Source organism: Camellia sinensis, chromosome 7 (assembly GCF_055761805.1).
Source record: "Camellia sinensis isolate YWXY chromosome 7, ASM5576180v1, whole genome shotgun sequence".
Classification (NCBI taxonomy): domain Eukaryota; kingdom Viridiplantae; phylum Streptophyta; class Magnoliopsida; order Ericales; family Theaceae; genus Camellia; species Camellia sinensis.
The window spans coordinates 19,387,851-19,406,175 of NC_138967.1; positions in this window are offsets into that span (position 1 = coordinate 19,387,851).

An 18,325-nucleotide genomic window follows, 5' to 3' on the forward strand; every position below is an offset into this window, starting at 1 on the left:
CAATTTAGAATTATTTTTTTAGTAAATTTTTTATTTTTGTTTTAAATAATTTTTAAGAAAAAAAAATGAAAGTCTTCCAACTGATAGGGATCAATGATCATCTCCTTGCATCTCCAATATCATATGAGACTTTTCAACTAATATATCTAATTATTTTTGTTTTTTATTATTTGAATAAATTACTAATAGATCTTAATAGTTTGACTTAATTTTTATCAAGTTTTATTAAAAATAAATCCTAATAAAATCCTTGCAAAAAATAATTTTTTATGACGATTATTTACATGTCGCTAAAAATTAACAATTAGTATTTTTTTTGTCATGTTTTTTTATAAATTGTAATTAAAACTTACGATTTGTGACTTTTTTGTGAAGATTTTTTTAAAAAATCGCTGAAAGTTGAAAATAAATTACATTTTTCGTGACGATTTTTTTAAATTGTCGTTAAAATTTATAATTAGTAATTTTTTTGTAACAAATTTTCAAATTATCGATGAAAATTAACAATTAGTGATTTTTTTTTATAGTATTTAATGAAAAATATTATTAATTATCATAAGACTTATTGGATGTTAAGTTCACCTATTAGAATCTATACATAAGTCTCCCTACTATTTTAATAGACTCTTTCAATGTTAAGTTAATTTAACTTCATTTTTGTTTACTTTCTATATTTAGGCCAAGTTTGGCAAGTTGTCAAAAAGTCAAAAAGTTACTCAAAAAGTTAAAAAGTTATCACTATTTATCAAAAGTCAAAAATTACGGCTGCACAACTTCAAATTCTAATTTTTTCCTACACATTAATTTATATAAATTTTTAATACACATTTTTTCATAAAAATTCAAAAAATTAATCCAAATATCTATATTTTTTTCTTTAATTTTTTAGTCTAAAAAGACAAAAGCTATATTTATTTAGGACATCCTAAATAAGCCGTTGGAGAGTTATTGAAGATTTTTCAAACTCTAAAAAATATAGATATTTAGATTAATTTTTTGAATTTTTAACGTTGATGTGACATATTATAAAAAATATAGATATTTGGAGAGTTATTGAAGATTCTTTCTCTCAATCTCTAACGTTGATGTGACATATTATAAAACACTGTCAATCATAAATTAATTTAGATAAAGAGCGAGATAGAAAGGTGCGTTTGGGTAATTAAAAGATAATTAAAGTAATTAATTAAAATAAAAATTATAATTTTTTTCTCCTTTACCTAGCAAAAAAAAAAAAAAAAAAAAAAAAAGACTACAATGGTTGAAGTTGCTTTTTTAATTTTAAAGTTCAACTTAGGTGGTGTTTGGAAAGCTAAACTTGGGCTAAAATAGCCATGTCACCACAAAGGTGGCTTTTTTAGCCACATGAGGACAAAACCTTCACAGGTGCAGCCCAACAACTAATGCCAAGGTCAATTTACGAGATTACCCCCACATGTTAATTTTGGGCATCACCATCAACTGCAACACACAAAAATTAATAAAACAAAAAAAAACCTTCTCCCAAAACACACCTTTTCGTAAGTTTAACAAAGAAAGTTGAAAAAAAAAAATTTAAAACATTTTTTTGTTTTCTGTTAAAATATTTTAAATTAATAAATTCAAACTCTATTTATAAAAGTATTTTCAAATATTTTAATTTTTTTGTTATGTAGTTGGTTATTTTTTGAGTGTAAAATTATAAAAGTAATATGGAGTTTCGAGTTATGTGTTTGGTTATGAGTTTTAAAATTAATTTATTAATTGAGTTTTATTTTATGTGTTTGGTTACGATTTGAGTGTAGAGTTGTTTTTAAATTTAAAATATTAACATTTTAAATTATTTACATTTTTTTGTTAAAATAATTTTTTGAATATCTAAATTATTTAATTTTTTAAGATTTAAAATTTTTGAATATTTAGTTTAATTTTTTGCTTATTAAATTTTTTATATTTAGTTTAATTTTTTGCTTATTAAATTTTTTAGATTATTTACATTATTTAAATAATTTAAAATTAAAATAAAATTAAAATAAATATAAATATAAAAATAAAATTAAATATTTAAAACTAAATTAAAATTAAATTATTTAAAATACATAGGCCAATAAAATAAAATCTCACTTTTTATCATTTCACAGAAAATGAAATAAAAATTAAAATAAAAAACACATGAAAAAACAATTTGCAAAAAAAAAAAAAAACTTAAAATGAAAAAAACATGAATTAAAAAAAAATAACGAGAAAAAACTTAAAAAATGAAAAAAAAAGTAAATTAAAAAAAATAACGAGAAAAATACGGCTCATTCAAAAATATTTATAAAAAAAACATAAAAACATAAATTACCATTCGCGACGTAACTTAGAGATAAATAAAACACATGAAAACTCATTTTTGAAAAATAAAAAAAGTTATTGTATACCAATAAAAATAAAAATAAAAAAGAAAAAAAAAAGATAAATTAAAGTGAGTGAATAAAAAAATGACAAAATCGTAAATTTAAAAAAAATAACCACAAAAATACGCCTCATTCAAAAACATTTAAAAAAAAAAACATGAAAACATAAATTACCATTCGCCACGTAATTTACAAATAAATAAATAAATAAGTTATTGTATACCAATAAAAATAAAGAAGGCAAAAAACGTAAATTAAAGAACAAGAACTAATTAATGTACAAAAAAAAAAAGACAAAAACATAAATTAAAAAAATAAAAAATAAGCAAAATACGCCAAATCCAAACCCAAAATAAAATAAAAAAAAACAAAAAAAAATGTACGCAAAATACGCCAAATCCAAACCCAAAATAAAAAAAATTTAAACAAAATACGCCAAATCCAAACCGAAAATAAAAAACTTTAAAAAAAAGGAGCAAAATACGCCAAATTCAAACCCAAAATAAAAAAATAAAAAATAAAAAAAATTAAAAGCAAAATACGCCAAATCCAAACCCATAATTTTTTTAAAAAAAATGTAAGCAAAATACGCCAAATCCAAACCCAAAATAAAAAAATAAAAAAAATAAAAATTTAAAAGCAAAATACGCCAAATCCAAACCCAAAATTTAAAAAAAAAATGTAAGCAAAATACGCCAAATCCAAATCCAAAATAAAAAAATAAAAAAATTTGAAAGCAAAATACGCCAAATCCAAACCCAAAATTAAAAAATAAAAATAAAAATGTAAGCAAAATACGCCAAATCCAAATCCAAAAATAAAAAATAAAAAAAAATTAAAAGCAAAATATGCCAAATCCAAACCCATAATTTAAAAAAAAAAATGTAAGCAAAATACGCCAAATCCAAACCCAAAATAAAAAAATAAAAAATAAAAAAAATTTAAAAGCAAAATACGCCAAATCCAAACCCAAAATTTTTAAAAAAAATGTAAGCAAAATACGCCAAATCCAAACCCAAAATAAAAAAATAAAAAAATTTAAAAGCAAAATACACCAAATCTAAACCCAAAATTAAAAAATAAAAATAAAAATGTAAGCAAAATACGCCAAATCCAAATCCAAAAAAAAAAAAAAATTTAAGCAAAATACCCCAAATCCAAACCGAAAAAAAATAAAATAAAAAATAAAAAACATTTAAGCAAAATTTGCCAAATCCAAACCCAAAATAAAAATAAAAAAAGAGCCAAAAAGGGCAAAGTGAGGAAGACACTTCACCAAAAAGCCAAAAATTCAAAAAAGTTAAAAAATTCTTTCCAAACCAAACTTTTTAACCCCAGGCTAAAATAATCAAAAAATTTAAAAAACAACACACTTCCCAAACGGAAGCTTAATTAGATACAAAATAAAATAAAAATAATTATTATTATTTGTAAAAAAAATAAATAAATAATAATAATAATTGAAATTGTCAGGTACCACTTCTACAATTGTCGGGTCAGATGTAGCCAAGACCTGTGTTGGGGTGGTGGGTCTGGACCATAGGGACACTTTGAGCACAATCACTCGAGTCAGGGGCCGTGGACTCCCCCTATCTTCTACGTTTTTTTGGATATATAAAAAAAAAAAAAAAAAAAAAAAAAAAAGATAAATTACAAACACACCCCTGAAATTTACTTAAATTACAAATTATTCCATGTAATTCTAGAAATTATATTATGCCTCCTAAAGTTTCTAATTTCATAACAAATGATGATGCTGTCCGTCTTGGGTGGATGGGTCGGACTGGTTCAGGCTCTTCAAGTTTCAGTTTGGGGTGGTGATTCCGTCAAATGACCTGCATGCAAGTCTAAAGGGGAACGGGGCAGTCCTCCAGTGAACCCTCCGGCGTGAGAATTAGTAGAGGAAGAAGAAAATGTAGAGAGAGAAATGGAGAGATAAAAAACTTAACCTTTTTCATGTCTTTCTATTCTTGCTTATATCATTTGGTAATCATTTCATTATTCCTTGTAACGTGCCCCCTTCCGCCGAAAGCCTGTGTCGTAGCTTACCTTGTTCAGGGTGAGGGGGCTCTGTTCCGATGGGGAGGTGTTGTCGTAATAAATGCTGTGATGGGATGCAATAATGGTGATGTGCTGTGGTAATAACTCTGCAGATCTTTGTCTATTGATGTGGACCGTGTTCCACCTGCCATGTGTCCGAATGCCATTGACCCCCCATGCCTAGATGGCCTCTAGCTGTCCTGGACTTTGCCAACCGGGTTATGCTATCGGTCCTAAGCAATGGGTTCGGGGTGGTTTGCTGTGGGCCGTATGCCTCGTGGGCCTATCCATGTCAGTAGTCCCTCATTTTTTAGTGCAACTTTAGTCCAACGAAAGGAATAGTAAGAAGGAAGGGAAGTTCGGACCGAGTGGAGAGGTCTATGGGAAACCGTGCCGATCGCAAGGGTGACCGAACGGGAGGGGTCGACCGAAAGGTGTGCCGACTGCGAGGGTGGCCGAGCGGGAGGGGTCGACCGAGAGGCGTGCCGACCGCGAGGGTGGCCGAGCGGGAGGGTCAATCGAGAGACGTGCTGACCGCGAGGGTGGCCGAACGGGAGGGGTCGACCGAAAGGCATGCCGACCGTGAGGGTGGCCGAGCGGGAGGGGTCGGCCGAGAGGCGTGCCGACCGCGAGGGTGGCCGAGCGGGAGGGGTCGGCCGAGAGGCGTGCCGACCGCGAGGGTGGCCGAGCGGGAGGGGTCGAAAGAGACGCGGGCCGACCAGGGCAGCGCGGGGCTCAAAAAGAGAGGGGGAGGTTGGTGCCATATGATGATTTGAAATGGAAAGGACAGGGGAAGGGGAGGGGACAGTGCATCGTGGCCATACACGTGGTAATATCGTGGGAAAGTGAAGCGTTGGAGCAGAAATGAAACGATAGGTCACGAGGGGGGGTTTTGAAAAGGCGGTTTTTGGCGGTTGATTTGAAAGGTTTTGAAACGGGCGAAAATTAATGTGGATCCATGGAATACGGGTAAACCGTTGGTGTTTGGTATAATGCGTTTCACCTACCGTTTTACAAAAACCCAAAATATCCAAGTGTTAATTCCTTCACTGCGTACGACATACCTGTGTAGCATTCTCTCAACTTCCTTGTTCCTGCGTCAGAAGTGAGTTGCAAGCAAACCCTAGAAATGGCACAAGAAGAAGTAGTGAATGTGAGGGTGGACCCGCTGGGGGATGATGATGCGGAGGAGTTAGCAGCGCGATACAAGACGGAGACACAGGTGGTGGGGGTGGAGATGGGGGGATCACAGGCGTCGGCCCTGATATTGGCTCCAAAGCCACTAAGCCAGGCAGAGCCAGATCAGTGGCACACTAAGGCGGACAGATCCACACTCACGGCGGCGGATTTGGAGGTTATCAGGGAACAATACCAGATTCCGGCGGAGGTAGAGTTACTGCTGCCAACATCAAGGGAAAGGTTGTCTACTGCGAGGCCAGGGGAGTTTTCCCTGTACGAGGAGGCGCTAAAAGGGGGGCTGAGGTTGCCACTGCCGCAAGTGGTGGTGGACGTGCTGAATCGCCTAGAGGTAGCGCCGGGGCAATTGATGCCCAATGCATGGAAGATTCTGCTGGCCTGTGCGAGTGCATGGCCTAAGGCGAATGTGGGGGAGGCCATGACGATAGACGAGTTCTTCTCGTGTTACAAGGCGTCGGGGCAGCAGAAAACTTGGGTCACCCTACAGGCGGTGATGGGGAGGGGATTGGTGGTGGGGCTGCCTACGTCGATCAAGGGGTGGCGGCCACGGTGGTTCTACGTGTCTGCTACTGGGGGAATGGGGGTGCGCACCATCTGGAAGGTGCCAACCAGGTCGATGGAGTCGAGACTGGGGGCTATGGCGGAAGAGAGGGTGAAGAGAGTGAAGGAATGGAAAGAGAGAGAGAAGGCCAAATGGGCCGAGCTTGTCCAACCGTCTGCATTGTTTGAGGCGGGGCTGGGGCCGCAGCCGAAGGGCGGAGACCTCGGCCGGGCAGAATTGGAGGCGAGGAGAAAAGCTCAGGAGGCGGAGGATCGGGCTGTTCTGGCCAAGGCCACGAAGTTGAGGGAAGCGCAAAGGGACCGACCGCCTCAACCGATCGCGCGGGAAAGGATCTGACCGCGCCCGAGGCCGTTGGGGGAAAAAGACTTAAGCAGTTTTGAGCCGCGGCCGCCTCCTGTAGACCCCGTAAAAGAGCAGGCTAGAAAAGGGGGGGAAGGTTTTGAAAAAGAAGAAGAAGAAGAGGAGTACCCCAGAGGAAGTCGCAGATGAGTCTGGGGCCAAGAGGGCTAAGGTGGCCCCGACTGAGGTGGAGGTCCCTGTGGCCAAGGACGCCCTAGAGGTGGTGGAGATCATCCCAACGGTGGAGGTTGTGGAGATTGCGCCAGCAGTGCAAGTGGAAGCTGGGCTGACTGAGGCGGTGCCGAGCAGAAGGGAACAGGTCCAGAAGGGGCCTGTCCCCTAGGAAGGAGGGGTTCGTCTGGCTACAGGGATCTACCATGCGCGCGCGGTAGCTGGAAGGTTGGAGGGAGAAGAAGGCCCAGCCAGGGTGGGGGCAGACCGCCTGGTGAAGATTGTGGAGGAGACAGCTCTGCGCGCGGCATCAGGATATAATGAGGCTGACCTGCTGAGGGGTTATGCTCCACCCAAATGGAGGTAACTACCTTGGCAGGGGCCCTCCTTAGGAAGGCAGGGGCTGCCAAGTTAAAGGCTGAGGAGGCCAAGGCCCAGTTGGCCAAATTGAAGAAGGACAGTGCCGACTGGAAGACTGCCCATGCCGATCTGCCAGCAGTCAAGTTGGAGCTGGAGGACACACGCCGTAAGGTCGTGTCGCTCGAGTTCGAACTGGCTGGTGAACAGAAAAAGCTGGAAGAGTCTGAAAGGGCCTGCGCCGTGGCAGTTGAGCGGCATGAAGAGGCCATGACCAGCAATGAAGAGCTGGTCAGGCAAAAGGATGAAGCAGATTCCAGGATTGGGGATCTGTTGAAGGAGTTGGGGGAGGAGCGTGCCAGAGCAGAGGAGGAGAAGGGGAGGCTTCTAAGGGAGTGGAAAATAGAGAAGGCGAAGGCGGTGGCGGAGCTGGAGAGTCTGAAGAAGGGGGTGGAAGAGGAGAGGGCGACGGCGGCTGCTGAAAGGGGGGCCCTGAAAGGGAGCTAGACGAGGAGAAGGCGAAGGCGGCGTCTGAGAGGGCGGCCTACCCTGATCTGTGCGTCGCAGCAGTGGAGCAATATAAAGGGTCCCCCGAATTTCAGATGGTGGTAGACGCCGCTGTCGCCGGGAGTGTGGCTGGGCAAGAGTCTGGGGGGGTGGGCCCATCAAGGAAGACTGCTGGAGGTAGGACAGAGGCAGAGGTGATTGAAAGCTTCCAGCAGTCAGACTTCTACAAGCACGAAATGGCCGAGTTCTGGGACAGCGGTTGGAAGATGTTCAAGCGCAGAGCTGAAAAGCTGTTTCCACACTTGGACCTTAGTAGTGTGACGATAGGTGAAGATAATGTGGCCCAGACCCCCTTGGACGAAGGCATTGAAGAAGAAGATCTGGCGTCTAGTGAGGAGGAGTAGCCAGGGAGAAGAAGAACTGGGCATGCTCTGTGTTTGTGTGTTTTTTTTTTTTTTTTTTTTTGGTAATGAACTTGTGAACACAATGTAAAGGAAGGAGTGAATGAATGAATGTATTAAGAATTTAATTGTAATGAATTTATGTACAAAGGTTACTTTGTTTATGTTGCCAGTTGAATTTTGGTTATTTTGTTTATTTTGTTTATGTTGCCAAAATGAATGAAGTGTTGTTATAAAAACTGGTCATAACGATTGGGTCAATAAAAATATCGTGTAAAGTTAAAGTTAAAAGTTCCTCCCTGCGGAATGTGATTGGAGTTGTATGAAAATTGAAAGGATGATAGTGTTTGATTGAAAAATTGGAGTAGGAAATTATAGAACATAATATTAAGCACGGATGAAGACTAAACAGTTAATTGCAAATTGTAACTAAACAGTTAATTGTAAACTGGGTGAGGCGGCAAATAATCTGATTAGTAAATGAAATACGTGAGGGCATGTTTGAAATTTAACAAGGTAAAAACGTGGTCCTGGAATTGTGAAAAAGCGTCAAAATGCGACTAAGTGTTAAAAATGTGGTTCTGCTTGGCTTTGAAGTGCTTAGTCTAGCCGAGGCTTTAAAGTGCTCAGTCTGGCTGAGGCTTTGAGTGCTCCGACTGGCTGAGATTTTGAGTACTCAATCTGGCCGAGGCTTTGAAGTGCTCAGTCTGGCTGAGGCTTTTGAAGTGCTCGGTCTGGCCGAGACTTTTGAAGTGCTCGGTCTGGCTGAGGCTTTTGAAGTGCTCGGTCTGGCCGAGGCTTTGAAGTGCTCGGTCTGGCTGAGGCTTTTGAAGTGCTTAGTCTGGTTGAGGCTTTTGAAGTGCTCAGTCTCGCCGAGGCTTTTGAAGTGCTCGGTCTGGCCGAGGCTTTTGAAGTGCTCGGTCTGACCGAGGCTTTTGAAGTGCTCCGTCTGGCTGAGGCTTTTGAAGTGCTCCGTCTGGCGGAGGCTTTTGAAGTGCTCGGTCTGGCCGAGGCTTTTGAAGTGCTCGGTCTGGCCGAGGCTTTTGAAGTGCTCGGTCTGGCTGAGGCTTTTGAAGTGCTCGGTCTGGCCGAGGCTTTTGAAGTGCTCGGTCTGGCCGAGGCTTTTGAAGTGCTCGGTCTGGCCGAGGCTTTTGAAGTGCTCAGTCTGGCGGAGGCTTTTGAAGTGCTCGGTCTGGCCGAGGCTTTTGAAGTGCTCGGTCTGGCTGAGGCTGTGGAGATGCTGCAAGTGAAAAAGTTATGGGAGTGACATAGAGACAGTTGAATTATGAAAGCCGAGGTCACCAGTCGGAATTTGCATTATGTATAAAAGGAAAATACAACAATATCGACAATACAAAAGTATGAACTTATTGGTAGCAACGCTTCAAATGTTCCGCATTCCAGGGGTGGGGCAGGTCTCGGCCTTCCATGTCTTGAAGTCGGTAAGTGTCTGGTCGTGGTCGGGCTTTCACAACGTAGGGCCCCTCCCATTTGGCTGCCAGTTTGCCCTCGGTTGGATTCTTTGTGGCAAGAGTCACTTCTCGTAAGACAAGGTCCCCTACGGAGAACTCTCGTGGTCGGACTCGGCGGTTATAGTGTGTTCTCATTTTCTGCTGGTACGAAGCCAATTTGACAGCAGCGGTCTCTCTGAGCTCTTCGACGAGGTCCAAGTCTGTTTGATGGAGTTCTTCGGCTGCGGCTAGATTCGGATGTAAAACCCTGGGAGTGGGCAAACCGACTTCTACCGGAATAACCGCCTCAGCGCCATATGTTAAGCGAAAAGGGGTTTCACCCGTGGGAGTGCGAGTAGTGGTTCGGTAAGCCCAGAGTACGTTTGGTAATTCCTCAGCCCAAAGGCCTTTAGCAGCTTCGAGCTTAGTTTTGATGATTTTCAGAAGGGAACGGTTGGTGACCTCAACTTGGCCGTTTGCTTGGGGGTGACCGGGGGAAGAGAAGCATGGTTTAATCTGGAGATCTGCACAAAATTTTCTGTGCTTCGCGTTATCGAATTGTTTGCCATTGTCAGATATGATGGCTTGAGGGATGCCAAATCGGCAAATGATCGATTGCCAGATAAACCTGGTGGTGTTCCACTCGGTGATTGTGGCAAGGGGTTCAGCCTCGACCCACTTGGTGAAGTAATTAATGGCGACAATCGCGAACTTGGTCTGGCCTCGAGCGGTGGGAAGTGGACCAACCAAGTCGATTCCCCACTTGGCAAACGGATAAGGGCTGCAGAGTGTGATTAACTCTGTAGGAGGAGCATGGGGGATGTTGGCAAAGCGTTGACATTTATCGCATTTGAGCACGAAGTCGGTCGCATCCTGATTAAGAGTTGGCCAAAAATACCCAGTACGGAGTATCTTCTGGGCAAGAGACCTACCACCTGAGCGATTACCACAAATTCCCTCATGGATCTCCTGCATTACATAAGTTGCTTGAGCTGGATTGAGGCACCGTAGACATGGCCGGGAGAAACCGCGCTTGTACAATATACCGTCGACAATGACGTAATTGGACGCTCGGGATCGGACTTTGGCAGCCTGCTGCTGGTCATCTGGGAGTGCTCCTGTGGTCAAGAATAGGAGAATGTCAGATGCCTAAGGGATGGGTTCGTTTTGTATGTATTGTACAGCTTGCAGATCGGGTGAAATGGCTGGGTGGTGTAGATATTCGACGCGGACATCATGGTTGAGAGTAGGATGGTCAGCAAAGGCCAACTGAGCCATCTCATCTGCTTTGGAGTTTTCCACCCGAGGAATGTGCCTGATGTGGAAGGTATTGAAGAGGCGAGCAAGGGGGAGTGCCAGGTCCCTGTAAGCTCGCATCGTGTCTTCCTTGGCATCAAAGTCCCCCGTCATCTGACCGACGACGAGTTGGGAGTCGCTGAATACTCGGAGGTGGCTGACCCCTATGTCCTTGGCAAGGTGGAGTCCTGCTATTAATGCCTCGTACTCGGCTTCATTGTTACTTGCTTCAAACAAGAAACGAAGGGCACATTTGAAGTAGCCGCCCTCAGGGGAGGTGAGGATGAGGCCGGCACCACTTCCTTCTCTTCGGGATGAACCGTCGACATTGAGAGTCCAAGAATGAGGATCTTCTGGCTCTGTTGGAGTTGGTGGGGGCGGAGGTGTAGTAGTCGGGGTCGGTTTGGTGAATTCCATGATGAAGTCAGCTACAGCCTGCCCCTTGATTGCTGTCCGAGGGCGGTAAGAGATGTCGAACTGGCTGAGTTCTACGGACCACTGCATCAGTCTACCTGAGAGTTCTGGTTACTGCATGACCTTCTTCAGGGGCTGGTCGGTGAGGACCACTATGGAGTGGGCTTGGAAGTATGGGCGGAGTCGTCTGGAGGCAATGACCAAGGCCAGGGACAGTTTTTCCAGCGAGGGATAGTTCTGTTCCGCGCCCCTGAAAGCCCGATTGATGTAATAGACCGGCCGTTGGATTGAGCCATCTTCTCTGAGGAGAGCTGCACTGACTGCGGTTCCCGATACTGCTAGGTAGAGGAAGAGGGGTTCGCCCGTGATTGCTTGGGAGAGAAGGGGGGGTTGGCCATGCATTGCTTTAACTATTGGAAGGCCTCTTCGGATTCAGCTGTCCATTCAAAAGTCTGCCGAAGAACTTTGAAGAAGGGTAAGCACTTATCTGTCGCACGGGAAATGAAGCGGTTGAGGGCCGCCACTCGGCCGGTGAGTCTCTGAACCTCTTTGACCGTCCTAGGCGACTGCATCTCAACCAAGGCCTTGATCTTCTCAGGGTTAGCTTCGATGCCGCGCTGACTGACCATAAAGCCCAAAAATTTGCCAGACCCTACGCCGAAGGCGCACTTCTTTGGGTTGAGCTTCATCTGGTACTTGCGCAAGGTGGCAAAGGTCTCACGTAAATCAGTGAGGTGATCGGAGGAGTATTTGCTTTTGACTAGCATGTCGTCGACGTAGACTTCCATATTTCGACCTATTTGGTGATGGAAAATGGCGTTAACCAGCCGCTGATAAGTGGCCCCAGCATTCTTCAATCCGAACGACATTACACAGTAGTGGTAGGTACCTCGGTCGGTAATAAATGATGTGTGCTCCCGATCAGATGTGTGCATCAGGATTTGGTTGTACCCAGAGAAGGCATCCATGAAGCTGAGCATTTGATGACCGGCCGTGGCGTTGACCAGCAGATCTATGCGGGGAAGGGGGTAGCTGTCTTTGGGACAAGCTCGGTTCAGGTCAGAGTAGTCGACACAGAGCCGTCATTTGCCATTGTGTTTGCGGACGAGGACCACATTGGACAACCACCTAGGATAGTCCACATTTTTGATGAACTGGGCCTCGAGGAGTTTGTCAACTTCGGCGGCAATAAGAGTGTTGCGCTCCGGATGGAAAATGCGTTGCTTTTGGCGGTGGGGTCGAAAGTGGGATTCGATGCTGAGGCGATGGGTTATGAAGGAGGGGTCGATGCCTGGCATGTCAGAATGGGTCCATGCGAATACATCTCTGTGCTCGGTCAGGAGAGCAGTAAGGTCGGCCTTGGCTTGGGAAGGTAATTGGCTGCCAATCTTGGCGGTTTTGATTGGGTTGGTGGGATCAATGTTAACTTCAACAAGTTCCTCTACAGGTTCACCTCTGACCAGCTCGTCCTCGTCTCGGACGTCAAGCCCTTCGATGATCATGGCCTCTTTTAGCTTGACTTCTTTGAGTGAGGCGACATAACACTCCCTGGCCACGGTTTGTTCTCCTTTGACAGTTCCGACACCGAGATCGGTGGGAAATTTGATGGCAAGATGATATGTAGATGTGATGGCTTGGAAGGCGTTGAGGGCTGTGCGGCCAAGGATGATGTTGTCAGCTGAGGGGCAGTCGACCACAAGAAAGGTGAGTAACTTAGTGGTCTGCCGCGGGTGCTCGCCGATGGTGATAGGTAGATCGATGGAGCCGATGGAGGTCACACGGTCGCCGGTGAAGCCGACCAGAGGGGTTTGGAGAGGAAACAAGCTTTCTTCCCCAATCTTGAGCTAGCGGAAGCAATTGAGGAAGATAATGTCTGAAGAGCTGCCATTGTCTATGAGGACTCGTCTGACTTTGTAGTTGGAGAGGATGGCGGAAATGACAAGAGGGTCATCATGTGGGTAGCGGACTCCTGCACAATCAGTGTCGGTGAAGGTGATAGGTTCGATCCATTGTTTTGACTGTTTGGGAGGTCGGTCCACCGTCGCCACTGCTTTGTCTGAGCCCTGCCTGATTTTTCTAAGTTCTGCCTTCTGAGCCGAGCGGGATGGTCCCCCGTAAGCAAGGCCGCCTGAAATAACTCAGATTTCTCCGACTGGTGGAGGGGGATTACCAGGAGGCCGAGGCTGCGGTGGTGGGCGATCGTGGCCTTGGTTAGGTGGGGCTTGATTGCGGGGTGGTGTTTGTCAGCGATTGTTCCTGGTGAGGTCGGTTCTTTGCCTCTGTGGAGGGCGGGTGTCTGTGAGTCGGCTGAGGCGGCCCTGGCGTATGAAGGTCTCAATCTGATCTTTGAGGTTAATACACTCGTCGGTGGTATGACCATGGTCTTGGTGGAAACGGCAGTATTTGGACTGATCTTTTCGAGTGGAAGGGTTCCGTGAAGGTAGGGGCCACTTGAGGGGGTAGTCCCGCTGGATCTGATTGAGGACGTGCTCCATGGGGGAGTTAAGAAGTGTGTATCGCTCAAACCGACCGGCGCGGTCGGGTCGGAGTCGACCGGTCGGCACGGGGGGGTCGGTCATTATAGTGGGGTGTTTGGCTATTATACTGGGCGGCTCTGTTTTCGGAGTCTTTCCTCTTGTCTCTAGGGATCAAATTTTTAGGAATGGGCTCTTGCCGAGCAGCCAGGGAATCTTCAGCATTCATGTATTTCTGGGCTTTGGATAGTAGGGCTGCCATGGTGGTTGGAGGGTTTTTGGAGAGGGAGAAAAGGAAATCCGACGACCGCAGGCCGGCCATGAAGGCGGTAAGGATGACCTTGTCGTCATGCTCCGCTACTTGAAGGGCCTCGGTGTTGAAGCGGGTGACGAAGCTGCGGAGCGACTCCCCCTCGGTCTGACGAATGTTTAGGAGTTGGGTGGCTGGGCGTCTTTGACGCTGGGCCCCGATGAAGTGGCTCAAGAAAGAGTCACTGAGGTGTTGGAAGGTAGAGACGGAGTCCGCCGGTAACTGGCTAAACCACAATCGAGCTGATCCCTTTAGTGTCACTGGAAAAGCTCGGCACATGATCTCGTCAGGGAAAGCATGGAGGATCATGAGGGTACGGTAGGTTTCCAGATGGTCGACTGGGTCCGTCGTGCCATCGAAGGAGTCAATGGTAGGCATTTTGAACTTGGCGGGCAACGGTTTGTCGCGGATGAAGGCAACAAAAGGCGAGTTGGCGGTGGCTGAGGGCTTGTGCTGGATGTTCTGGATGACCCCTTGTAATTGGAGTTTCATGGCTCGGAGTTCTGTGTCCCAGAGGGGAATGTTGTCGCCATGGTCGGTCAATGGGGGCTGGACACTGCTGGCTTCCCCCTTAGGGGCTAGTGGAGGCGGGGGTGGTAGGCTCATATGTGGAGGGGGAGGGGGTTGTAGACCTTCTGGGTTGGGGAGGTTGGGGGGAGGGGGTTGTGGAGCAGTGTGGTCCGGGGTTCTTTCTTGGTTGGGTGGAATGTCTGGAGGTGGAGCAGGGAGGTTTCTTTGGAGTAAAGCATTGATCAAGGCCTAGTTTTGCTCGGCCATGCGGTTAATACTGTTAGTAAGTTCGATGATATACTGTGGTGGGTTGTTTGGATGGGAAGGGTCTGTTTGATGATCGGTGGTATTATGATGGGAGGCCATGGACCTAATCGTGACCATACACCTGGACGGGTGAGAGGAAAAAGGGTAATAGTGAGAAAGGAGGGCTCCGGCGATAGCGAACACAACTAGCACACGAATAAACCACAAGGTTCCCATAGACGGCGCCAACTGATGATGCTGTCCGTCTCGGGTGGATGGGTCGGGTTGGTCCAGGCTCTTCAAGTTCCGGTTTGGGGTGGTGATTCCGTCAAATGACCTGCATGCAAGTCCAAAGGGGAACGGGGCAGTCCCCCAGTGAACCCTCCGGCGTGAGAATTAGTAGAGGAAGAAGAAAATGTAGAGAGAGAGATGGAGAGATAAAAAACTTAACCTTTTTCTTGTCTTGCTATTCTTTCTTATATCATTTGGTAATCATTTCATTATTCATTGTGACGTGGCCCCTTCCGCCGAAAGCCTGTGCCGTAGCTTACCTTGTTCAGGGTGAGGGGGCTCTGTTCCGACGGGGAGGTATTGTCGTAATAAATGCTGTGATGGGATGCATTAATGGTGATGTGTTGTGGTAATAACTCTGCAGATCTTTGTCTGCTGATGTGGACCGTGTTCCATCTGCCATGTGTCCGAATGCCATTGGCCCCCCATGCCTAGATGGCCTCCAGCTGTCCTGGGCTTTGCCAACCGGGTTATGCTATCGGTCTTAGGCGATGGGTTCGGGGTGGTTTGCTGTGGGCCGTATGCCTCGTGGGCCTATCCATGTCAACAAATAAGTCATTTTATTAATAAATCATCAAGTTAATTAACAGTTTTTGATAAAGTTAAAATTTTATTTCAATTAATAATTCAGATAATTTTATTATTGTATAAGCGAACCGTTAGAAATTTCACTTTTTCAATTAATTCTATTAAATAAAAAATTCTAACGGGGAGGTATTTGTAATTTTTTGAACCACAAGGGGACATTCGTACTTTAAGCAAATCTTAGAGGGTGTATTTGTAATTTATCCAAAAAAAAGTCAAAAGTCATTTTTTAATTTATTTTAAATCACATTATCTCTTTATTTTTTTTACATATTTTTTAAAAAAATTAAAAAAAAGTCAAAAAATTAGCTTTTAACCAACTTTCCAAAACAATCTTTCGTCCCGAACCAAGATGCTATTGTGTCACAGTAGCGATATGTAGTGTCACGGTGGAAATTTTTTCTAAGTTTTTTTTTTAATAATTCGAATCGTTCATATTATAAGACTAATTAAATAGATCATATATGTAAAAAATCAAATTGATTGAAAATCTATAACTCCATAATAAGAGCATATTTTTTTTTTTAAAAAAAATAAACAGTTGACATGATTTTGATAATTTTTTTAAAACAATCTGAATCTAATCATGGGATTACTGATTTCCGATTTATTTAATTTTTTGTTTGAATGATATACTTGACGAATCGTACAATAAAAACAATTCGAATTATCAAAAAAAATTCATGAAAAATGTGTTTGGTTTGTGTTTGTAGTGTAATTTTTGAGATAAAAAATACGAAAATTTGTTTGGTTTGTCTTTTTTCAGAAATTATTTTGGAAAATTGTTTTGGAAAGAAAGTTTTTAAAAAAAGTGATTGATTTGATGTGTACGAGAGAGAGAGAGTGATTTTGAAAAGTAGGTAACCAAACAAAATTTGAAGATTTTTTTTAAAAAAATTTGTTTAGTTTAATTACTTTTAAAAATTTATTTGTAAAGAATTTTTTTTTTTTAAATTTTTTCTAAAAAACAAACCAAACAACACCTACAAATCTTTACTTTGACTTTAGTCACAGGAGAATTCCAAATCTCTTTGTTAAAGATAGCATAGGATGGTTGGAGGTTGTTGTTGTGGTTAATGGCCATCGAAGGTAGTGGCCAGAGAGGTCGATAGGGAGGATTAAAAGACATGTAAATATAAGTAATTCATGTATTAGATTATTAGTAAGTCTTGTTCTTTTATTATTTTGAAATTATTTTTCTATTATTTATTTTTTCATAATTACAATAATTTAATAAATTTTGTTAATTATTTTTAATTTTTAAAAAATCAAAAATAAATATCTTAATATTTTTTATTGGAGGGTCCGTCCGAACTAGTGGCACAACTGCAACAGTAGTAAGCTTGGGATGAGGAGCGTTTGGTCCTGTTTGGTAGAGCTGTGGGAAAGTGTTTATAACTTATACTTAAACAGCTTATAGCTTATAACTATGAACATAAGCTGATTTCTGACTTATAAATTAAGCATCTCCTGTCCCACTTAAAGAATAAGCTAATTTCTGACTTCTAAAAAATTATAAGCTATAAGCTAAGGCCAAGTTTGGGAAGACTAAATAAGTGCACTTTTTGACTTTTTATGAAATATGGGTTGGATATGGGTTGGGTTTGAAGTGATATGTTAGAGAGGTGATGTGACTTAAATAAGATGATGTGACTTAAATAGGATAGTGACCTTTTGACTTTTTGGATTTTTTGGAGGATGCCAAACTTGGCCTAAATCAAACACATCAAAATAGCTTAAATTAAGCTGAAAGCTGAAATAAGCAGCTTTTAAGATGCACCAAACAGGCACAAATGGGAGTGTTTGGTGGGGTTTTTTTGAGTCAGCTTATGGCTTCTAGCTTTTAAAAAGTTATTTTGGACTGTTTAGTTAAACTTATTTCAAACAGCTTCTGATTCTAATAACTTATTTTAAGTAAAAAAAACTGATTCTGAGAAGCTGCTCACCCCTTGCTTCTGATTATCAGTTTCTGCTGTGGACATGTTAATTCACAGTTATACTCTTAAATTTTTTTTATTTTTTATTTTTTTAAAAATAGAAAAAGACCCAAATGGACTATAAAATATTATTATTATTTATTATGAAAAATGTAGACAAATAGTGAATAATAAAAAATAAAAATTAATTGAAAAAGGTACTTCACAGCTTATTTAACAAACACTACTCAGCGACTTAAATTTATAATCCAACAGCTATACCAAACAGATTAACAGCTTCTGATTAAAGTCATAATCTATAATCTGTTAAGTTATAATATATAATCTATTTTAACAGTTACACCAAACAGCACCAATAACATTTGGGTACTGCTAACAACCTTCGGCCATTGCCTTAAATTTGTTCTTCAAATATACATCTCAAATTTGGTTTTAGTTTTGATATTTTTTTTTGTAAATAATAATAAATTTTAAATGTTAATAAATGTTCAATATAATGATAGTATTATGTTGCAATATTGTTATTTTATCATAAATCTTATATTGGGATAATAAAAACTACATAATTGGATTACTAAGGTTCAAAAGAGTGTCCACCTAATTCAAAAACATTTTATATAATGGATACGTCATGCCCTCATTTGTCATAAGTTAAACGCTGATTTTTTATTAAAATAGTCACAAAAAGACAAAATAAATTTTTTAACTTAATAAGATAAAATGTAACATCTAAACTATAATCATTTTATTTTTCTCTCATAAAAGTTAAAAAAGCTAAACAACTTATTCCAAACGAGATTTTTTAGGCAAAGACTAAAATAGCAAAAAAATCAACTCACATTCTAAACGAACTCATGTA